Source organism: Rousettus aegyptiacus, unplaced genomic scaffold, assembly GCF_014176215.1.
Source record: "Rousettus aegyptiacus isolate mRouAeg1 unplaced genomic scaffold, mRouAeg1.p scaffold_m13_p_5, whole genome shotgun sequence".
Taxonomy (NCBI): Eukaryota; Metazoa; Chordata; class Mammalia; order Chiroptera; family Pteropodidae; genus Rousettus; species Rousettus aegyptiacus.
In genome coordinates this window covers 104,150,082-104,175,562 of record NW_023416308.1, presented here as the reverse complement: position 1 = coordinate 104,175,562, position 25,481 = coordinate 104,150,082, and the positions used below count along the sequence as shown (strand labels likewise).

The following is a 25,481-nucleotide window of genomic DNA, read 5'->3' as shown; positions in this document are numbered from 1 at the left end:
CCTGCAACCGAGTCCAATCAACAGAATAAACTGCCTACCACAGCTTCCAGGATTACGTGAAACAGCTTCTTTCACACTTGAAGACAGATTCTACTCTAAGTCACAATTTGCAAATCCATGGGATTTTGATCCTCATTGATTCACTATGGGTTAGGTCAGTTGTGGCGGGGGAGGTGAGATCATTTTGCATGAGCTTGGCTAAAAAGAACCCACCCAGCGAGAAGGGTCAGGTAGCACATAAAGGACAGGTAACTCGCTGCTGGGATGAAAATACATGCTAAAATTGCCCACTGACATTTAGGAAATTACTCCCTAAGTGTCAGGCACAGGTTAAACTGCCTTAAATATATTACTTCGTTTATTTATCAGATCTTATTAAAAACCCCGTTTTTTGGGTGAATGTACTGAGTTACTGAATTTCAAGTTCTTGCATAGGGTCACACTACTAACAAAAGGTAGAATCAGTATTCAAAAAGAGCCCCCCTGGACTTCAGTCTGTCCTTATTACACTGCCACATTGGTCCTTGGCAATGAAATTTTTCCCAAGCCTTCAGAAGTTAGAGGTCACTGGCTTATGCCACTTCTTATCTTGGATGGTAGTCACTATTTGTGTATGTATCTTAGTTACCTTTCTATATTACAAGCATCTTAAGGATAAAGGCCTTATTCCATTCATCACTGTGTCTTCCACAGCACCCACTACAGTTCTCTATGATTTGTATATCCTACACAAATACTTTTTGAACCCATGAACAAATTCATGAGGTCCTAGTTAGCATCACTGGTGTTTCTTCTTAGTTGATAATGACAATAATAGCTATATTCACTGAATGCTCCCTGAGCACAAGGCGCTGTGCTAAGTACTTTACAAAAAAGAGCTCATTCATTTGCCCTGTCCTTATGAGATAAATCCCTATTAGTAGGCACCCCCCTCCTTTTTTTCCTGAAAGAACCTGGGCTTAGCATATAGCTAATATGTAAAATAAGACAAATAGTATTCAAAACCACATCTTTATGATTCTAAAATTAGATCCTTAAGTATTATGACATCTTACCAACTATTATTTATGTTTTATATTAAAAGACTATCAGAAGTAAAATGATATTTTTGAATCATTAAATAGCCTGATTAATAGGATGCTAAATTAATTTTTGGGGGGAAATTAGAATTTTCAAAATTTTTATCTTATAAAAATGTTTGTAGAAATGATTCTAATTCTTGGTATTTACTTTTTAATATGCCTAGTCTGAAATGCCCAGCCAAAGTTACACATTTTTAAAGTGCTCTCCTAAAAACCTGTGGTTTCAGGATATCAAAACAAGTAATTTAACAGTCTTCAATAGAAATAAAAAAACTGCAGTCTGTTTTGACTAATGAGCCTTATTTTAGGCAACCAAAGCAGAGTTGTAAGCAGGCATCGAAAAAATCAGGTTCTGCTATGTCAGGCTAGAGACTTTTTCTTTAGTGAGGTTTGGAAGATGATCAACATGGGGTTACTAGAAAGACAAAGTGTAAAGAAATTCATAGTGGGATCCCTGCTCCGCTCTGTGAATGATGTATCGCTTTATTTTACCCAGTTCAATTCATCATTTTCCAAAGCAATGGTTTTCATTTATACTAACTGTACAGAAAATCTAACTTTATTAATTTACTAATTCATTCAATAGTAATTTATTACACTGAATAAATGTGCAATCTCAATCACCCCTTACTTGACCTCTCAATAATAGTCAACATTGATAGCCTTTCCCTTTTACATAATTCTTTCTGTCACCTTCTAAGATCCCAATGTCTCCTAGGTTTTATTCTACTTGCATGAGCACTCTTTTTACATCTTATTTACTCAATCATCCATACTACCATGTCATTCACTGTGAAGTTCCTCAAAGCTCAGTCTTAAGCTTCCTATATTTCACATGTAATTTGTATTCTCCCTCTGCAATTTGACCCCTATCCATAGACAGATAACTTATGAATGTGTACTTTTAGCACTGACTTCTCTTTGTGCTTTAGACTTCTGCACAGAACTATCTACTCACCGTCCATTTAGATGGTTCAATAGCATTTCATATTTAATTTTTTTTTAAAGGCCAACTGGTAACTTTTCTTCTAGAAAACTTGGAACTCAAAACTTAAATTCAAAGAATATGGCACTACTATCCATACATTTGTGAAACCCCAAGGCTAGGGATAGTGACAGCTCCCTCCTTCACCTCCCCTAATACTGAATCCATTAGCAAATCCTATTGATTTAACCCACCAAATATCACTGTTCTGTCCATATGTTTTTTATTTCTTCCATCACTGCCATCTGATCATATCAGCATTCCTAATTAAAACCCTTAAGCTATTTCCTTTATTTCTTATAATAAAGATAAAATATCATAATGTTTAGACTGTGCTTTGTCTACTGCTTTCAAATTCAGATTATACATTTATTTAATTTTTTAAGTAACCATTAAAACAACATGTTACAGAAAAGTGCACAAACTTTAGGTATATAGCTCGATGAATTTTCCTAGTTAATTCACCCCTGGAACCCAGCTCCCAGAGTTAAGAACCAAAACATTTCTTATACCCAGAAATGTCCTGTTTGCTTCCTTTAGTCGCTGTCTCCAGGGTGATCAATTGTCCTCTACCATCGCACATTAGTTTTGCCTGTTTTCCAACTTTATATAAATAGAAAAGTATAGTGCATAGTTGACAAATCTGGCTTCTTTTGTTCAAAATTAAGTTGTCCCCTCTACCCTGAAATATCCCTTTTTTATATGAGCTAACTATGTATGTGTGGGTTATTTCTGTACTAACTCTTCTGTTCCATTAATCTAGTTTATACTTACACCAACCACATACCTTGTTGTCTATACTAGCATGCCATTTATTCTGTTGCCTTAGAGTATTTATTGTAGGAATACACCATACTTTTTATATCCTCTCTACTACTGATGAAAGTTTAGGTTGTTTGCAGTTTTTAACTATTACAAATAACACTGCAATGAACATTTTTGTATGTGTTTTTGGTGAATACAGATTTGCCATTCGGGGGTGGTTTACAACGAGATATAGGACATGTGTATGTTCTGCCTTAGTAGATATTTCTGATATTTTCCAAAGTGCTTTATCAATCTATACTCCCACAACCATTGTATCAGTTTGAGTGTTCTGAAACTGGTATTTCCTTTTCATTTTAATGATGTCTGCGAAGTGTTATAAAATTGGATTTTCCTTTGTATTTCCTCCTTAGGACTAATAAAGTTGAGTGCCTTTCATTTGTTTATTGTCCATTTGGATGTCCTCTTTATGTAATTCTTGTCCAAGCTTTTAGCTCATTTTTTTCTATTGTATTGTAGGAAATTTCAAATGGATTTGAGGGTTGCTGCCTTTTTTTCTTCATGCATTCTGGCTGTGAGGCCTTTGTTAAAAATACATATTACAAATATTCTTTCTCAGTCTCTGCCTTTCCTCTTTACTCTCTATTGTTCATTTTGATGAAAAAGAGTTATTTTTAATGTATTCTTATTTATCACTTTTTATAGTTAGTCTTTTCTGTGTCCTACTTATCTTTACCTATCCAAAATAAAGTAAATAATATTATGCTTTTTTCTAAATTATTTATTTTTTTACTTTTCACAATTAGATGAAAACTACATCTGAGATTGATTATAAAGCATGTAGCTTGGGTCAAGACATTTTTTCTTCCATGTGGATATATGATTGACCTAGCAACATGTATTAAAAGATCACACCTTTCCCAGCAGCACTGAAATACCACTTTATGAATCAAGAAATTATTTATATGTGAGTCTGTTCTGTACTCACTGACCCATTGGTCTAATGGTCTACAGCCTCCACCAATATCGCCTTGTGTTAATATCTGTAGTTTTATAATCAATCTTTATATATAGAAATATAGCTGTTACAGTTTGTTCTTCTTTGTGATTACCCTGCTATTGCATTTCTATCGGCATTTTAGAATCAGCTTGCCAATATCAAAATAAATTGCAAAAATTTTGTTGGGGGTTATATTAACTCTATAAAACCATTGGAAGAGAATTTATATCCAAAATATTGAATTTTTCCAACACATAAAAAAAGAATCCCTCTATTCATTTAGATTTAATGTATCAATCATGTTTTTTTTTGTTTGTTTTTGGCGTTGAGATTTTTCACATCATCCATAAGTTTTATTCCTAGGTATTCGTTTTTTAACACAACTTTTGAAAATGGAATTGCAAGTTTATTTCTGTCCAGCCTGTCTTGATGTTAATTTCTCTCGCTGTTCCACTTACACTGGCCTTTATTCGTTTTCTCTAGTTTCCCTGCCTTTTTTTTATTGGCTTGTTTTTGTACTTTTTTTTTTTCAGTTTTCTTCCTTTATGGATCTTTTCTTTTTACTATTCCTTTTCTTAAAATTCTTCCCTCATGCATCCCCCTCTTCACAAAACTAATTCCTATTCATTCTTTACATCTAAGCTAAATTTCGTATCCTTAGATATGCCTTCTTCAATCTCCCTACTAATAATATACACTCTCCTTATTTAATCTGCTATAGCAGTACCTAATAATTTCTCATATTACTTATCACCTTTGAAAGTTTGTGTTTGTAGTTATTTGGTTTAGGCCTATGTAAGCTCTATAAGGACAGAACCACATCTGGTGGGTTTTTTTTTTTTTCACCCTACTATCCATAGGGCTTAGCAAAACACCTGGCCCATAGTAGAATTAAAATAAAGATTTTTGAATGAATGAGTGAATGAATGAATTTCATCTTTTTTTCAGCCACTGTGTGAAGGTCTGAGGATACAGAGTGATCTAAATATTGTATAATCCTTGGCTTCTTCTCATTTCAGAAACTTTCTTCAAAACCTTTTTTTTAAGAATAGAAAATATCATCACAATATAGATTAACAATTTTTTGATCTCTAAATTTATAGTTTCTTCAATAATGTCCAAAATCATTTAATTATATACAAAATGATAATCATAATGATTATTTGTAATAGAAATGTTACACTAAAGCTTTAAACAAAGAAGAGACATATATACAATTTAATAAGAATAATCTCTGAGCTTTTAGTTGATGATTATAATTTTAATTGTAATTCAATAAATTTGTAATTCAGTAAATTTGTGTGCAAAAATAACTCCATTGTCATCTGTCTAGCTCTCCATCTACTGTGGGAATCTTCTCCACAGAGCACCTGATATAAAATCGTTAAGTCTCATCTTGACATTTGAAATGACAGGAATTACTTGTTTGGTCCCATCCAAAGCATGTGACATTGATACTAAAGTAAAGGATTTATAGGAAACTTAGCATCAGCAGCAGTAAAACTGAGATAATGAGGCCAGTCTAGGAAAAAGTCTTACTTCAGTGTTACTTGTTGGAGATTTTGAGAGTGATAATTAATCATATCCCTTTCCCATCTGGATCCTGAATCAAGCAAGATATAGAAGGAGTCATCAGATAGGAACCAAAATATCAAATTGTTGTCATTAAAGCTAGATTGGAGAATATTGTTTTGTGTACAATAAAAAATAAATAAAACGAGGCCTATTACTACTCCCTCCAAAGTTTAGACACACCTGAAGGGAAAATATGAGTCAGGAACTTTGATTTTTCCAGTTAGAGAGGCACTGCGAAAACACATGTATGCTTGGCTTATAAGTTATTGATTCCAGCCAAATAAGAGATAGATGTTAAATTCTCACAGATTTGTCAGATAAATTATCAATCAGATAAATCTGTACTCTTCCCAAAGTGGCAAGCAAAAGGCAAAAAGAGAAGACCCAGTTGAATGTTAATTCTCTTCTTCTCTGGGGAGTGTATATGAATAAATTCTACTTAATATTTTTTGTATATCTATGTCAATGTATATTAAAAGTATTATAAACCAGATGCCATGAAATGGAAAAAATATTTGCAAATCATATATCTGATAAGTGATTGATATCCAGAACAAATAAATAATCCTACAAATCAACAACAACAACAACAACAAAAAAACCCAAACAACTTGATTAAAAGTTGGATAAAGCATCTGAATAGACATTTCTCCAAAAGAGAAATACAAATAACCAACAAGCACAAAAAAAGATTCTCAACACTTTTAGGCATTAGGACAATACAAATCAAAACCACAATGAGATAGCAATTCACTTTTATTAGGATGTATATTATTTAAGAAACAGAAAATAGAAAATGTTGATAATGATGTGGAGAAATTGAAACCCTTGTACATTGCTGGTAAGAATGTAAAATGGTGCAGCCATCACGGAAAACACTATGCCAATTCCTCAAAAAAAAATTAAACAGAGAATTACCATATGGTCCAGCAATTCCACCTCTGGATATAAACCCAAAATATTGAAAACAAGATTTTGAAGAAATATTTATATACCTATATTTATAGCAGCACTATTAACAATAGGCAAAATATGGAAGTAACCCACATGTCCTGTCGACAGATGAACAGATAAAACAATGCAGTATATATCATCCAGCCTTAAAAAGGAAGTGCATTTTGACACATGCTACTACATGATGAACCTTAAAGATGTTATTCTAAGTGAAATCAGCCAATCACAAAGAAAAGATATTATTTGATTCATTTTATATGAGGTCCATAGAGTAGTCAAATTCATAGAGACAGGCAGTATAATGGCGATTGCCATAGGCTGGGGACGGGGAGAATGTTGTAATGTGTTTAATGTGTAGAGAGTTTCTGTTGAGGAAGATGAATTCCAGAGATAGATGGTGATGGCTGCACAACAATGCAAATGTATTTAACACTACAGAACGGTCTACTTGGAAATGGTTACAATGTTGAATTTCATATTATGTTTATTTCCCTATAATTAAAAGACACACACACACACACACACAGTGAGAGACACTGTGGCATCATCTCCTTGATTAAATATTTTCAAAGATAAAAAAGAATAAATGAGTTATAAGGGAAATATATTTACTATACAGCTATATTTCTATAGAGCTTAATTTAGGAGATGCTTATTTTATGATACACTAATACATATGCTAATAACACACACATGAATGCCAGGCACCTATGGGACATGAAATACATGATTAACTGAACAAAATTGTGTGAACTTATGAACATTTATTAAAGTGAGGGTTATATGAATCCAGTTTAAATGGCTAAATTCTTGCCCTCCTTTCATTTCATCAACAGATATTTATCAAGCTCTTCCTATGTGTCAGGAACTGTGCTAGTGTGTGGTTATACAGTGGTGAACAAGGTAAGCATAAAGTTCTATTTCCTAAAGCTTCCATTCTTATGAAGAAGACATGCAAAAACAAAGAAAATAAATATGCGAATTATTTTTTCACATTATAATGAGAATAATGTAAGTAATAAATAAGCTAGACACCACCAAAAGGACACCTGGTTTCAATAGGATGGTCAAGGAAGTCTTCTCTGTAGAGGTAGGTTTTAACCTAAAATCTAAGTGATAAACTACTCACCCAACAAATAGAGAAAAGAATATCCCATGCATAGAAGAAAACCTGTGTAAGGACTCTGAAGTGACAAAGAGCTTGAGATGGTCAGAAATCTGAAAAACAGTGTGACTAGAAAGTGATGGGCAGGGGCCAGAATGGTGCTGCATGAATTCGAGATGATCATCAACTAGTATGAGCATTTTCCAGTAGGACTTTCTTCATTGACAGTGGCTCCTAGTTACCTGGCTACTGAACAATTGAATGTGGCTAGAATAACTGAAGAACTGAAAATTTAAATTTTTTTCAATTTCAATTGAATTTGATTTGAACTTAAACAGTTTCATGTGGCTAATGAGCATATACAGAATGATCCAGGGGTAGCTCCCGCAGGGCCGCATGCCACTATAAGTGCTTGAATGTTGTTATGAGATCAATGAGTGATGAGATCTAATGTATGTTCTAAAAATAGTTGTCGCTGCTTTCTGTGTTAAATACACTAAAGGAAAGTAAGAGATGGAATAGAGCAAAAGGTTGAGCTATAGATACTGTATTCCATGGAAGAAGTTTATGGTTCACACCAAAGGAATATTAATGGAAATGGAGAAAAGTGGTAAAATTTGAGATATTTCTGGGGGATGGGAACTAGTATAGTTAATACAATTTACTAATGTGTTAGATAACAATGAGGGGAAGAAAAAAACAAAGATGGTCTCTGTTTTGTGGCTCTGGGTAAACAGTGGTAGTTCATTGAGATAAAGCCACGTAAAAGTCAGTGAGGGGTAGAATATGTTTTGAGGAATACTCAAGAGTCATGTTTAGTTTGAGAGATCTGTGGAACATTTGTGTAAAGATGATCTTAGGCATTTGGATATTTGAGACTGAAGAAAGGTCTGGGCTAGATGTAAATTTGGGAGAGATCCATGTAACGTTTATGTTAAATTGATGACCATTAAGAGATGCCTTTACGGTCACCTTTGTCAGTATCTTGCTTGAGCATACTAACTGATTATTTATCCAGGCTTAGTTTACTCAAAATGAAAATAGTCTCAGCTGATTTTGAATAAAACGATAAGCACATTGTTTTCACAATGAGAGTCATCACTCACTGTTTGCTTCTTCCTGTTGGAACAATCCCACTCCTCTGCATCGAAATGCAGGACTCTTATGCATGATGAGTATCTAGCTCTTAGATGACATAGGTCATATATATAGACGAAGAGCCCAGAGTATAAATAGGCACTGTTTGTTTTTGTTTTTGATGGTAATGTTTACTCTTTGCTTACTCCGCCACAATATTATCATGGGTCCATACCAAAGTGCTGAAGACACCTCTAATAGAGAAATGCTGCGTGTCATCTCATTCCATCATTTTCTTCTCTGCTCCCCAAAGCCACTCCTAAGAATTTGGTTTCTGTGAAAATGTTTCAAATGAAATTCTTTTCAGAAGTCTCACCCATTACAATAAATCACAGAAGTAGGAAAAGTTTGGTGAACTACAAAGTGCCTAATAATGTGGGATAATTATGTTTTACAGAACTTAGAGAAAACAGCTAAAAAGTTTTTAAAAATAAATAAAAAGTCAGTGTTTTGCAATATTTTCTTTTGAAACTATAAATTAAGATCAAGTCGGTAAATTGAAGCACTAAGTTAATACAGGGAGAGGCTTCTTCTGTTTAGGAATATAGATTTGATAGAACTCAGAGCATTGCTCCAGTGAATTTTCATAAGTAGTCTACAGTTCTTTAGCATTTTTACATACTTATGCATCATTATTTCATTTGATCCTTAAAACAACCCAATGGAATAGGAATTTATATATCTTATAGGTATGAAAACCAAGATTGAGGAGTTATTGATCTTATAAGCTTTAGATTCAATCCTAGGTTGGCTTTTTGTCTAATGATTTCCCCCCAATACTCTGCACCTGCTTCTAAAGTTTCCTGGTATTAATGGTGGCTTCCGGCTTTATGAAAGGACTTCTATCAATTCTAGTCACCTATATTTGTCTAGTTACCTGACTTGGTTTATGAAGAACTTTACTTTGTAAACCAAATGAAGAGTTTCATTGGCATTCTGGGCAATTAATTGGACTATGCCTCAAGGTTTCAGACAAAGTTTTTTTAGAAACCAAATTATTTCCTGAATGCAGCATTTCTCCAAAAGGAACACTGTAAAACAGTATGCCTGGATATCCCCCATTCCCATAAAAAAATAATGTGCTGTTTGGGGAAGCCTATCTTGGTGGTATAATATGCCTATCCAAGCCAAAATATCTGAAAGAAGCATTTAACTCATTTCTAACCTTCCAGTTTATTCTACTCCTGGTCATTAGCATTTAAGCAAAATGCAACTTTATCCTTCCAGTTCTTCAAATTAAAAACAAAGGCAGCATCTTTGATTTGTCTTTCTTTGAATCACTAAATCCTCTTTGTTCTGCAAATAAAATTTTATTCTCCACTAAAATATATCTTTACTCTCACACTCTAGTTCATATCACCAGCATTTCTCTCTTAGAAAGTTCCAACATCTTCCTTTCTGAGCTCCCTGCTTCTATACACCCCATTCCGCTCCCAGTAATTTCTAAAAGATAGTCAAAAGATGTGAGTGAGGTGCCCACGTCTCCAAATTAACCTCATAGCATTCTCCACCTTGCTCAAAATCTCAAGCTGTCCTGTTACTCCTGTTTTACTAACGTGCCAAATCTGACACCTCCTCTTCCATCTGGCTGAAATGCTCGCATCCATAGATTTTCATGACTCGTACTTTTGACTCCTTCTGGAATCAGTATAAATGCATATTTTCGGTTGAGGCCTAACTTGCCTGCTCCAACCAAAATGCTGTCTCTCGATAAGTCATGAATTCATCACCTTGTTTATTTTCTGAAAATATTTACAATGGGAAAAAATATCCCATGCATGGATTTGTTTACTTCATGATTTTCTGTTTCTTCTGTTATACTATGCATTTCATGAAAGCAGTGACCATATATATATTTCATTGTCTATGCACCAGTGTTTCGTCACATAATATATACTCAATAATTATTTGATGAATGAACAAATGAGTGAATGAGTAGCAACTACCAAAGCATCATAATATTCAAAGGAGAGCTTTTTGCTATAAATCTAGCCTCCAAGCTAATTCTTCCTTATCTCTTGCTTTTCATTAAGAATTATTACATGACTCATCATCTTTCCTATTATTATGCTTCATGTCTCATGGGCCCTTCTTTCTGAATTTAATTATATCTGAAGTGCAATCTATGCAGATATTTTGTCAATTTTTCCTTTCTGAGTCAATTTTTATCACAGCTGGCATGATTAGTTTTAGAGGTGGATTGCCCTTTCAGCTCCCATAGTGAACCAAAGTTCCATTATTCTCCAAAGGGGGAAAAAATTATTTCCTCTGCATTTTTTAAATGGTCACAGGCTTTGTTAATGCTTATTGTCTTCTTATCTCTTCTGCTTATGCATATGTCTCTATATAAATAGTGAATATGTCTCGTATATTTCTGCTTTTAAACAGTAAATTATACTAATAGCAATAAATATCACAAAAATACCAATAACCCCTTGAAAGTGTACCATCAATATATAATGAATGCACAAGAAAATCAGCCAATAATAAGGCCAAGTATTTAGTGTTACTACTAAATAAATATAATACTAATTAGAAAAAGGGCGCCAAAAAAAAAAGAGGAAAACTATCAGATCCTAAACACTTTATGTCTTAGGTGCACTGCTCAGATAATTCCTAATTCTAGGAGTAGCTCCTCTACAAAGAAATTTATTGTGTCCTCAAAAAGGTAAAGTATATTACATTTTAACAACATATATAGAGAGAGGTCATAAATTAGTAAAACCCTCATCCAAGATTTAATCTAAAATCAGTCCGATTTCATAGTCCCAGGAATTTTGACCTTTTCAGGCTTCCCATGTAAGTAGAACTCATGAATAATGATGACTAGATCCTCATAGTCCTATGTCAGGTGGTCTAATTGGGATGTCTAGAAAGTGGGAGTTATCCTTGAGACACCTAGTTTCAGAGAAGCTCAGAGAAGGAACTTACCCACATTTGCCTTCCCAGACATGTAATATAACCTTGTGCAATTTCCATCGTCCCCTTATTAACAAAGTTTACATCATCTCCTTTTCCTACTTGACAGTCTGTTTTCCTTGATTAGTACCTTCCCGGATAGACACTGTCAAGCTGTATACTGGAGAAGTTGTTAATTTGACCCTTGTATTGTCCCACTTTTTTTTGAGACTGAATTGGATCTAACTTTAAGTGAGACTATGATATGGTGCTATCACTCTATACTTCAATTATTTCACGTATACATTAGCATGTTGTAATTGCTGCTGGTCAATAACGTACGTCCGCAACTCTCCAAATGTGTGCTTTAAAGAGAGACGTCCTAAAATTGCCAGAAGTAATACATCATTTCATTACATTTGAGATCTGAATCTTGCTCTTCAGAGAAGTTAAGCCAGAACCAGTGTGAACAAGCACCTGGAACTGACCGTTATGCAGCCATGTCCTTTACTGGTCAGGAATATACTGCAAGGACCAGTCTTTCAGTTTGGCCTATTAAGGGAACAATGACCTGTGTTATATCATGCTCTGGGCAGTGTGGACTTTCAATAAGTAGTGCAGAGCATGTGCTCGACACTTTATGACAAATCCCTCTGTGCGTTAGAAACAAGATACACTGCATATAGAACTGAGAGGTCATTAAAATGTGGCTAAAGGGACCTAAGCCACTCCAACCACGTTTTTTTTTACATTAAAAATTTATTTTTAGCTTCATTTTAGAGGTAATTTTATACAGATGGGAAATTGGGTTGGATTCTCACTGCTTACGTCCTTCTCTGAATACTTATTTCACTTTTTGCATGGGACCCTGTTGATATCAAGAAGTAAAAAAAAAATGAAAAACAAAAAAAATTCCCCAGCCATGTACCTGGTTTGATTTAAACTCTGTCAACACTAGTTATGAGAAATGTTACTATCTCCTTCTTTATAACTTATTAAGAGAGACAGGAGGCAGCTATATACTAATCAAATATATAGACTATTTTTAAGTGTCTAATAATGCCAAGCAGACGCACTCACTTTCCTGTTTAAAATTTTATATTTAATTAGTTAAGCAATCTTGTTCTCAAATGTGAGACTTGTAGTATAGTTGGAAAATAATGCACTTGGGAGCTAGCTGGAATAAGATTCCTTCCTGACTTTGCAGAATAACCTGGGATAAGTCCTTTGTCCTTAGAGTTGGCAGAAATTGTAAGAATTTCTTAATTTGAAAGCTGAAATTAATTATCCCTACCTCATAAAGTTAAATAAGATTATATAAATAAAATACATGGAGCATTTTCCATCACAGTGACAGCAGCTATTATTATAAATTAACATTACCATGCAAATAAATGCCACTATAGTGCCAGAAATAATTTGATTTCTCAATTTTTTTTTAAAAAAACCTTTTCCCATCTCTTTTTCTCAGCAAAAGATTTCTTCGCATGTAGCTATGAATATATTCTCAAGCCTATTTTTTCTTTAATTCTCACACATTCTGAATGAAGAGTTCTGAGTTAATGAGGTTTTGTTTCACATGCACCATTACAAATAAAAGAGATTTTAATCACATGGACATAGCTATGAAAATTTAACATTGTACTTAATCATGAAATTAGTTCATTGAAATATCATATACGTTAAAGGCCCTTTCTTGGCTGTAATATTTTGTAAGGCCTAATCAGTTCACTCTAAATATGGCTAGCAATATTTAACAGGGATGAAAGAATGGCTATCTACCGATAATTGTTGAAAACTCTGCTTTCTCTGAAAATATTGTTCTACAAAATATAAGATATTTTATTCCTGAAGGACATCCATGGTAAATTATTTTATATTTTAGCTTAGTAAGTCTTACGGTCTAGTATAAATATATTTTTTTAAAAAACTGAACAAAATTAGAACTATACAATTAAAAGTGGAAAAAAACAAGCCCACTTCATGAAGTCAAATATTATCCAAGGATTAGTCATATCAGCATGCTCCACAGGACAAAAATGTTTAACACAAACACAAATATTATGTCACTTCAAAACTTGAGTTAACAAGTTTTCATAGGAAGGGTAGACAATATAATTGCCATTTACAATAGAAAGGAAAGTTATTATTTTCTGAGTATGCATTTAAAATATTTTGATAATTTTCTTACAGTTTCTACCAATTCTAACAGTAAACCAGAGTCCACTGAGGGATTTTTTTCTGGCAAGCATATATCAGAAATAGCTGTTCTTTCATAACTGAAGAAAAAATATACTTGATATTGCAGTGTCTATTTTATTTCTGATATGGGGGAAAGGCAAAAGAGGACCTCGTTTATGCTTGCGTGTTAATTAAATTTTACAGCACAGGCTTGTCCATTGCAGGTCTTAGACTTAAATCAAAGTACCATGTAGAAATAAAAGTTTTATTTTTAGAACACAAAATAGTAATACCTGAACCAGGAGTAAATTTTAAAGGTGTTATGAACTTTATAAAAAATTAAAATCATAACCATTTCATGGTTGATAGACACTCAGCAGGCTATTGATGGGAGAAAGTGTGTGGCTGTTTTAGTACCAACTTTTTGGTATGTCCACTGAGAACAGATGAAGTCGGGAGATTTTTAAAACTCTAGCTCTATATTAAGAATTGTTAGTTTGATAAATATTGACACTGTGACTTCTTTCCCTGTGCTTTAACAATTTAGTTTTCCAAAATTATCTGTTGAATATTCAAATGTTTGTATTGTTTTGATCATGTCATTGTTTTTGTTGTTTAAATTTGTGGGAGGGAAGGAAAGAGAGAGAGAGAAAGAAAGAGAAATTAAAGAGAATCCACAGCACTTAAGTGAGGTTGCTCACAATTATAAGAAGACAATGTATTGGCAGAGAGCAGGTGTGGGGGGGGGGTGGAGCTAAAAAGTCCTAGTGAAGAGGGAAAGAAGAATTGTATTAAATTTATTGAGTACGAATAATTTTTGTAATAATGGCAGTTACCAGTTATTAAGTGTTGCCTATATGCCAATTACTCTATTTAGTACTTTCTATGGCTTTTATCAAGTAATTCTCATAAACACACTATAAAGAGATATTATGTTTATATACATTTTATAAATAAAAATTTTTTTTGGAATATTCAGTATAATAAATAACTTGTTTAAGGCCATTGAGCTAATAAACAAAAGAGCTGGGAATTGAGCCAAGATTGATTTAGCTACAAAGTATATCTTGTAACCACTAGGTTGTACTGAACTGGGTAAACCCTTTGAATGCATCATCTCATTGGCTTCTTGCAGTACTTTGAACCTATACTATTATGCTCTTTCTTTTGTTATTAAATAAAAATATCGAAATTCAGAGAAGTTCGTATACTTATGTAAGTTTAGCCAGCAGAGCAAGCGTTTGAACCCATACCTGTGCCACTCTGCATCAAAGAACACTTCTATTTGAAAGAGTAGGTAAATTGATAAGAATGTTTAGGCTCGAGCTTAAAAAAAAAAAAAAAAAAAAAAGGACAACTAAGACATTACCATTTATCTTATTGGAGATTCCAAGGGGATTCATAGTGGGGAAGTGATGACTCTGAAAGAATTGACAATTTAAATGGAGTCGAGTTTGGCTCCTGGTCTTGCCTGCCTTTTAAGATATTCTCTATTTCATTTGATTGGTTTCGATCACCCTTTCCTCTGAGTTGTTTTGGATCCAGAATCACTTTTATTTGAGTAAGAAAAAGAAAATAGAAGCCAGAAAACTGATTAGAAAAGAAGCAAAAGCAATTCTGCTAGTGCCTGTCTGTCAAACATCCAGCACTCCTAAAATGTGAAATGAAGGAGGAAGCTCACCTGTCACCCGGAAAGTTGCAATATCCTGGTCGGGGGCATAAAGTCATCTCTGAGGCACTCCCTTTAATCCAACTCTCCACCTTGCAGCCAGAGGGATCTTTTCAAAACGCAAGACTGATCCTGTCACCTCCTACTCCGGAAACCTTTTAGTCACTTCCTGTTGCTCTAAAAATGAAGACAAAGCAAGACTTCTATCTACTTTACCAGCCCGCTGTCCACACTTTCTCAGCTACAACTTCACTGTTCTGTTTTTCGGTGTGTGGTACTCATTATGTCTTGTATTCGTGTAATTTCCTCTGGCTGTAATGCTTCTTCCATTCTCCAGTCATGTAGCTTATTGTTAGTCTCTCTTACCATCAGCTCTAGCTTTATTTCCCCAAAAAGCTTCTATGATTAGTATAAATTACCACCCGAGAACAACTGTATTTGCCCTTTGGAGGACTTGTTATAATGGAATTTCTCTTGATTGATGTCTATCTCTCTCTCAAGACTATAGGATTCTTGAAGGCAGCAGCTCATGTGAGTTGTACTATTGTACACCTAGCACTAGCACCTGCCTGACACATAGCAGATACTGTAAAGCGGAAACTCATCTTCAAGGCTGACTAGTGAAGAGCCATCTCCCGGATTCGTGTCCATGTCTAATTCCCTCCCATGCTGAATCTGAGCTGGCGGTGCGACTTGCTTTATTAACAGAATGTGGAAGTGTCATTGTGCCAGTGCTGAGACTAATCCTTAAGGTGGCCTAGTGGTTTTCGCTTTTGTGCTTTTTTTGAAATAACCCTTCTTGAGAGACCCTGTGAAGAATTCAGGACCCATGTGGAGAGAAGAGACCCTGAAATTACTTGAGGCAAGTGAGAGAGGCCTGGTTCTCCCAATGCCACAGCCAAGCTTCCAGTTGACTTTGGCCTCACTACCCTCTGATTACATATAGATAATATGACCCCAAGTGAAGCTGGAAAAGAGCTGTTCATTTGTGCCCAAGCAATTCACAGAACTGTGAGGTACAGTGGGATGATTATTATTTTAAGCTGCTAAGTGTTGTTGCTTGTTATGCCAATAGACGACAGACAGAAATACATAATACAAAAATTTAGAATTTATAGATTAATCTAGTTGTCTCATAATTGAATTCTTGCTACTCAGGACATAGGAAAAGATCAGACCTATAAGGATTTTCTTCTCGTCTGGACCCTCTATGCTCATCAATTGTGGTAGATATGAAAGCACATGTAACTGAAATTAACACTTGCCTCACTAGCCTGTGTGTACCAAAAGAGTCACTTTAATATGTAATATCAAAATGTATTTTTTAATGCCAAAATTGCTGATGGCAGGGTCTCACCCCCATCAAAATATAGCACCTCTTTTTGATATTTCTGGGAGTCTCCAGATAATTTTTCACAGCACCCACAAGCAAGTCCCCTGGACGACTCTCCAGCCATGCTTCTTTGCAGTACCTATCCCGCTTCTAAGGGTGTCATGCTCTCTACTGGTGCTTCGCTTTCCGGTCTTGGGAGAGGATGCTGTTCTATACATGATTCCTTCTCCCAGTGTCTCCAGTTATGCAATGTACATGAAATCCCTGCAAGCATTGTTCTGCTTTCAGTACTCACTGCATTGGATTAATGATGTGTTCCTTGTGGAAATGTGGCGCTCGTCCTTCTTTCCATAGTACGAACTGGAGGCATATGGCGGTCATTGGTTCATAGCAATTTCAGTTCCTTAACTAAGGCCAAGTCCCTTTCCGTGAATGATCTTTTAGCTCTTGGTGTCTTCTTCAGGATCATTCTTCCTTTTTTATAAAAAGTAACCCATCTTTGTGGTTGAATCGTTTTTATACCTTACTTACTGACCATAGAAATTTGAGTGTCCCAGGTTTCTTTACATATTGCATGCACTGATTTTGTCACTTTCAGCACAAAATAATATAATTTATTTAAAACCTCTGTGGGCTTTCTATGTATTGAATGTAATCGTTTCTAATAGACAAAATATACTATAATTTGCTTCCCACGTGAAGCTGCTGTGGTAAGATGACCTTAATATTCTTAGAACTTTTGTTATTTAACAGATATTTCCTAAGAAGTACATCATTATTATTTTTTACTATTTATTAATAGAGCATGTTACTTCTCTATCCTGGGTTTCATCTTTGCCCTGAAACCATTTCTTTCCTTGAGAATTTTTATTTCTGGAAAAGCCCCATCTGAGAAACAGTTGTTGTCATTTTTTTTTTTTTTTCATTAGAACTATTAGCTTCTTTAATTTTTCTGGAATGTTTGCCCAGGATCTAAGCCTTTCTTTCTTTAGTTTATCTGCCTATTGTCATTCAAGGGCCATCCTGAGTCCATTTCTCCATCTCTTTAGAATCTCTATTTAATACCACAGTGAAAATTTCCTCCTCAAAGTCCCACAATGTTTTCCTTCTTGCCTGTCAACTCAGGCAACTGATTGGGTGAGCAAAGTCACCAGATTTCAGGCACTCACGTTGTAAGTCTCTGTTTAGGTTCAGCTGGGGTCTCTGATCAGATGTGAAAACTCTGAGCTTAAGGGATTTTTATTAAGAAAAGAAACACACATGATCAGTTTTGTTTATTTTTATTTTATTTGGTTGACGCTTCATCGAAACTCACTTTCTTTATCTCTGAAGTCATTTAACTAAGGTATAGGGATCATATGTAAATTTTTCATCACATAATAAATACTGAGTTAAATGATCTTACTATGGACATTTTCTTTGTTGCGTGCATGCATTCATGTGTGTTTGAAAATCAACTAGATCTAATATAGTGGCACTGTTAACTTAGATTAAGTTATTTTATCCATCTCAACCTCATTTTGTATTTTTTAATTAGATGTATTCGAGTGACATCGGTTAATAAAATTATGTTGGTTTCAAGTGTACAATTCAATAACACATCTGTATATTGCATTGTGTGTTCGCCACACAGTCAAGCCTCCTTCATTATAGATTTTCAAAATAAAATATTTAGGAAAATTAAATTATACTATACATTATTTAATCTTTTTACTTAATAATATTTCCTGTACATTTAATTTCCTATAGGATTATTTTTAATGACTATGTGAAACACCATAATTATTTAACCAGTCTCTTGTTGGCTATTACATCATTTCTAAATTATTGCTATCTTATAATTATGCTAGGATAAAATATGCATACATTATTTCCTCGAGACATATTCTTAGAAAGGGAATTACTGGTTCAATGGTTCTGCTTATTTTAAGACATGTTAACATATATTTCCAAGTTGCTTTCCAGAGGAACAACCAATTTTACTCCTCCACAGCACTGCATTTATCAAGGATTTTTTTTAAGCTTTGTCAGTTTGAAAGGCCAAAAACAGTATTTCCTTATTTTAATTTAATAGCCACGATTTTTAAAACTCATGGTTATTACTTATGATGATGTTTTTCTGCCTTAAGCCAACATTTGAACAATAATAATTACCCCGAACGTACCCTTTGACAACATTTTCACATTTATTATTTTACATAATATCCCCAGCAGCCCTGGAAGATAAATAGTGGAACCAATAATCATTAAAGTATGTCACTAAGCATAACAATTAGTTCTACAAGTGTTCACACACAGACCTCTCAGTTTCAATTTGGGGTGAATTTCTTCAGTAAGACCTTCTATTCTGAGTTGATAAGAAAGAAGAAATTTGTTCCCTAAGACTAATCCTTTTTGGATAAAGATGGCAAGGTATTATTTTATCCTGACTTGGTGAGTAGATGAGCTAACTGCTGACTAGGCAGTTTATTTCTTCTCAGGCTAAGGTTTTGGAGATAGACTTCCATAATTTCAATTATATAGCACCACACAATTATATAGCTCCACTTTATTGCTAGTGCTACATTCTGTTTAAATCTAAGCATTGTTTTTGCCAAGCCTTCTGTCTACCTCTGTTTGTGTTTTATGTGACTTTTATTATAATAGCGACACATTTTTATTGCAAGTAGTAATTACACTACAGAAATGCGCAAAATAAATGTAAACCATCCTCCTTTTATTTGCCCTAACCCCATCACCAAGATAAGCCACCAGCAGTATGGTGTTAATCTTCTCATATTTTCTAAGCCTGTTTTGACACAATTGGGCTCATTCTATACTTATTATTCTGTTACATGCTTTGCCATTTGTTATTATACAGTGTTCTAGGTCTCTTCGGAGTATTTTATTGGAGGAATATAAGAATTTAAATCTGGCCCATTATTGATGAACATTTATGTTTTTCCCCAGTATTGTTTTTGCCAATATTAAACATCTTTCTACACCAGTTTATTTCTAGATTAAATTTCTGAAAGTGGATCGTTAACAATCTAAATTGTAAAAATTGAGTCAAAGGTGATTTACATTTACTATTTTGAAAGACATTACCAATTACTTTTCAAAAATATATGTCTAACATATCCATCAATAACATACTATAGTGTCTACCCCATACTCTTACTGACACTGAATATATTCATTAGTTTTTATTGTTTACTTCTCAATGATAAAAAAAATTATCTCGCTGTTTTAATTTGTTTTTAATTAGCATGAAGTTGATCATCTTTTTATACATTTGAGTTATTTGGATTTTATTTTTAGAAAACTGCTTTTTTATGCCCATTGCCTGTTATTCTATTCAATTTTTAGTCCTTTCTTCCTGATTTGTAAGCTCTCTTTGTATACATCTCAAATAGATGCTTTGTCTGGTTGTTATGTATGTTTCCCAGTTATTATTATCTTTAATTTTTTCCATCTGTATAATTTTGCTACTGAAAATGTTAATATTTTTTGTAGACTTATTTTTAAGGTTTTTGGTTTTTCTGTCTTTCTTATAAAGGCAATTTCTATTCTAATATTTTTTATTAATGTGCTATTCAATAACTTCTTATTTTCATTATTAAGCCTAAAGTCTTAGTTTAACTAGAATTTATTGTCAAGTAAAACACTAAAGATACACATTTTGGTATATCCATTCCATGTTGCACATATGTGTGTGTATGTTTGTATGTGTATTTGTATCCTTTCAAAGTAAAGAAAAAAATAGTTTTTCTAGAATTATTTATTAAATAATCTTACATAATTCATTACATTTTCAGTGGTTTGAAATGACATCTTTATCTTAGAAATTTAACTTAATTTAAATGTATTTTGGACTTTTTAAGTATTCATTTATCTGTTAGTTTATGCCTGAGGAATACTCTTCTGTTTTAATTACAATAATATTCTGAGATACTTTGTACCTGGTAAGACTAATTCCATCCAATTTATTTTCTTTGTTCTTCATGACTATTCTGTTATTCTTTCATATTAATGTTAGAATTGTTTTTTTCAAGCATGAACAAGAACAATGGCTTTTTGATGAAGATTTTCGCAACTAAGCCTTGGTACAGCGGGGGAAGAGAGCAGATACTATGTCCTGTAGCCATGTTCCCATTAGCTGTTGAAGCAGATAGTTTAGATTTTTAGCAACTTGCTTTATGTAATTGTTTACAGTGTTATTCATTAGTAGCTATTTCACTCATCAGAGGGAATTTTCATGTAATGAAATGGGCTAATTCAGTTTACTGAAACTGTGTAAAGGAAGTAAAAAGACAAATTTTCATTCAGTAGTTTAAGATTTTTGCTCAGATGAAAAGCCACACAGCTGCTTCTACTCTGCTGGCTCTTGAATTCTCAGAGGAGCTGGAAAGGCAAAGAAACGACTTATAGAAGAGAAATATGGGAGTCAGAGCGTCTAATGCCTTTCACTTCATCTTATCATTACAAATTAAATTAACTTGAATTAACTGAATTAATTGGTACTATTAAGCTAAGCTGGGTTTAAAAAAATTTAGAGCCAGTAAATGCTAGTAAAAATGGAAAGCATAGTTAATGCATGGCTATCTTTCCAAACATAGAACACTTCTAACTCACATGTAGATGAAGCTCTGAAAGTTCAATGTAAATCTGTGGTTTGACCCTTGATTATATTTGTTCACTATGTAACACTGTGGTAAAATGAGTGTTCCAGAAAAATCCCAAGGTACAATAGATGCAAAATTCCAAGGCCAAATTTCCATGTGTAGGTTTTCAATGGAAATTAGGGAAAAGTTTCAAGCCTCTTGGAGTATTTCAACCAAATAAATATAGAAAAAGGGGTCAGAATGTAAAGAAAGGAGGTGTTTGGAAATGAGATTTCTTCAGAGAGCTGTTGGAGGGTTTTGAGTTCTATCTCCTCCTTGAGACAAGAATAAGAGTTTTCTTTTCCTCACTCCAAACCTAGTAAATTTGGATTTAAGAGGATCCCCCAGACCACACTGCACTTTGCTGTTTGGAAGCTCCCAATGCCTGACTTATACCTGGAAAATTGAAAGTCAGCTCTGGAGTGGGGTTTGACTCCTTTCCAGGAAATCTTGAGGACTAAAGGAGGGCTATTTATTTGGAGGTAAGACCAAGAAAATACACCTTGTTGAAGTAGGTGTTCGTTCCCAGAGTGTGTGGGGCACAGGTATTTAAGTGTGCAGTAGGCCAGAACACAACAAGAGCTTGTCTAGGACCTTGTCCAATAGGGCTGCCTGAGTCCTGTGACCTTAATCAAAAGAGATTGAAGGTCTATTGTTATAGGGCAGCAGAGGAAGGAAGCAAAAGGTAGCAGAATAGAGTTGAATCTGTTAACTCAACTGCAGGAAGTAAACATTTAAACCCAAGAAGCCAGTGGAAATCTCTGTATTGGGGAAAACATATGTCAGGCCTACCCAGAGTTGCCAGCTTTAACCATTTGTCTCACAAAAGAATCACAAGCCACTACCAGCTATATAAAAAATGACCTACCTCCTTGCCTGTTCTCCTTCCACCTACCTGATCCTCCCAGAACCCAAATTTAACCTGATTCAATTAAATCAGCCATTAGAAAGTGGAAGAAATGATGTGTATACACATGAAAAAAAAATAACAAAACACTTTCCTTCCTCCACTGCAAGAATTGAGCCCAAAGCTAGCCCAGACAGTGGAAGAAGAAAAACAAAAACAAACAAACAAAAACCAATTTACACTAACCCTAATGTAAAATTTGATCAATATTTCAAATTAAAAATGCTAACACTGTGTTGCTTAAAGTGATCCTAAGGCTGCTATTATCTAACAAGGAGCTAGAAAAGTCATGAACTTTGTCATGCTTTTGTCCAGAGAAAGGGAACATTTATGTCCTTTACATAAAACATAAGATGACAACAGAAGTGTCTTGATAGCAAAACATTTTAGTCAATTCAACAAAAAAGCAGCAAATATAAAAGAGTATGAAATTATAACTTAATATTAATTCTAGCTCAAAATAGTTATTTCAACCTATAATACAGCTAATATATGCAGGACTCCTGGCAAAATATCTTCCTTTTTCAAGCTCATTTCTGACTAATCTCAAATCTTGAGCCTTCCCTCCACTCAACTAAGAATCTTATGGATAGATTCAAAGTCATTAGACTGAAATCTGAGTTCTGTATTCTTGGATTCTGATCACTAGAAAAGCAAATCCTTAACATATCTTAGCCATCCAAGCCTGTATGTGTGGAGACAGGATAGATAATTATGACTCTTTCCACATCAATAGTCTCTTCAATGGCATCAACCTGATACCCCTATTATATGGTTTCCCCACACAGTGACTCTCTCAGAAGGCTTTATATACAGAATTATATATTGCTTCAAACTCACAAAGGTTGTAGTCTTTTTATGTAGCTTTTTTATCCCATCGATTCATTCATTTACTCATTTATTTATTATTCATTTAATATTTATAGGGTATCTTACAACATGCCAGATGGTAAGAGTTAAAACAAGTAGGAAAAAAAAAGTTATTACAGGATGCTAAATGGGAGGTTTTAAGTCTGGAATGTGGCCAAAATTAATATGTGTCTGTCACCCATCTTCATCTTTAAAATAGACAGATGAGGAAGAAGGTTTGAGAGGTAATTAGGTCATAAGAATGGAGCCCTCATAAATGGAATCAGTGTCCTTATATAAAGGACCTCAGAGAGTACTTTCACTCTCTTTCTGCCATGTAAAGTCATAGTGAGAAAGATGGCCATGTATGAACGAAGAAATAGGCCCTTACCAGATACTGACTCTGCGAGTGTCTTGATCTTGGACTCCCTTGCCTCCAGAACTGTGAAAACTAAATGTTTGTTGTCTAAACCACCCATGTTGTGCTACTTGGCTATAGCATCCTAGAATGACTAAGGCATCTACACAACATAAGAGAGCCCACAAAGTTTCTCATGAAAGAAAAGGCCAGGATCTGGACATCCACTATTTGTATGGCGTTAAATCTGCATCCATGGAATAAGGCCATTTTAACACCCTTTTTCTCTATTTTCACTTCCCACAGAGCCTAACCCTTGAGTGGACAGAATTAGAAGTGTGAGGGTGTGATAAAATAGTGGTTTATAAAAGAGAGTAGACACACAACATACTAATTTATCCCTTTGAATCTTGAAGTTTATGTCTCTCCAAAGATTGTGATTGGAAGTGGAGAAGCTTTAAATTGAATAAAAAATTGAAGCGTTGGTGTTAGATTGCATTGGGTTTTTTAATATCTGACAATGACCATAGGAAATGTAATAAAACTCTTTCAGGATTTCACAGTAACCAGTTTAGCATTTTTAGCAAATTGGTTATACACTATTTTCAAGGAGTTCAATGTCTATAAAGACAGAGAGGCTGTATATAAATCATTAAAATGCAATTCATTTATTCAAACAATATTTATTGACCACGTACTATATGCTAGGCATTTTTCCAGATACTGGGAATATAGCCATAAACACTGTTAGATGCTTTAATATGGGTTTAAGAAAATGTGCTTTGAAATTGAAGAAACAGTTACTTCTATCCTGGGGATTGTGGGAAGGCTTTACTGAGGTAATGTTTTTATATATATTGACAGAAGAAGAAGTTTGCCAAGGTTGGAACTACCAGGCAGCAAAAGCAATGTATGCATAAAAAAGAAAGGGGAAAAGTTGAAACAACATAGTAGTCATGTGCTAGGAATCAGCATGGTGCCTTGGGGGAAGCAAAGATATTGAGTTAAAGACATCTCAGTTTATATCTAGGTGATATCTTAGTAGCTGAGTAACAGCTGACAACTGTTTTAGCCTCTTTGTGCTACATTTTCCATACCCTTTAATTTTTTTCTCAAGTATTGGAGATCATGAATAAATCATAGCTCACCTGGTGTTAGGATCATGCTTTCTCTTTTCTCGGTCACTGCTGTGACAACCCTTGATATGTCTGAAGCCGTCAAGGCCGTTGGTGGTATTCTGTTCTCTCCTGATATTTCCTTTGCTGAAGTCAGGGAGAATGCTTCTCGTGACAGTTTCTTTCCCCTGTGGGAGAACATCTTCCATTAGGAAAGTTACATATTTTAGATGAAGAAGGCTGGATAGCTGTTTAACCAGGCAAAAAAGCAAACTAAGTCATGATTAAGGACTGAATGATACCATAAACCATTCATATGCTGTTAGTCATAAACCAGAGCTGTGCATATGTACAGAGATGCATGTATATGTGTAAATAATCAGAAATTTTCTTTGTTGAAATGTGAATAATATCTATCACACTCTGGGCTATATATTCTAGATACTTTATCTTATTTAATTCTTCCAACAGTCATAAAGTTTGCCTTGTGATCCATACAGATGACTAAATTGCTCATCTGAGGGATTAAGTGATCCACAGTCCCATATGTAGTAAATCACACACCAGTTGTCTCTGACTCAGGACCCCATAGCCTTACCCACTATGGAGCATTGCTTTTTCATCTGGATCATTCTTTATTATAGCCATTTCTATCCAATTTCTAGAATTGTGGGAAGCTGGGCATGCCCCCCAATCCCACCATGGAACAATCAATTATACCTTCTCTGATTCCTGCCTATCATCCCTGGCCTGTGCCTCAGTAAGTTGCTTTATTTTTCTTTCTGTTGGAGGTGAGTTATTTCTTCATCTAGTACCCTCCCACAAGTGTCCGAGACCAATTCTCTGTTGGTCCTAGGGCCTGTCCCCTCAATACATCTATTCATTTCATCTTTCATGTGTTTTCTTCACCTTCATTTAAATAGGT

General features: G+C 34.4%; 1 protein-coding gene across 2 annotated transcripts in view; it reads left to right on the top strand.

The window, feature by feature from the left end:
• The window catches only part of LRRC4C (leucine rich repeat containing 4C), a 983,333-nt gene that overhangs the window by 650,301 nt on the left and 307,551 nt on the right, over positions 1-25,481 (top strand). For both annotated transcript variants that reach the window (XM_036221416.1, XM_036221415.1), the window contains exon 5: positions 7,198-7,264. The gene's annotated coding sequence lies outside the window, so the exon portion shown is untranslated. The remainder of the gene's footprint in view (positions 1-7,197; positions 7,265-25,481) is intronic.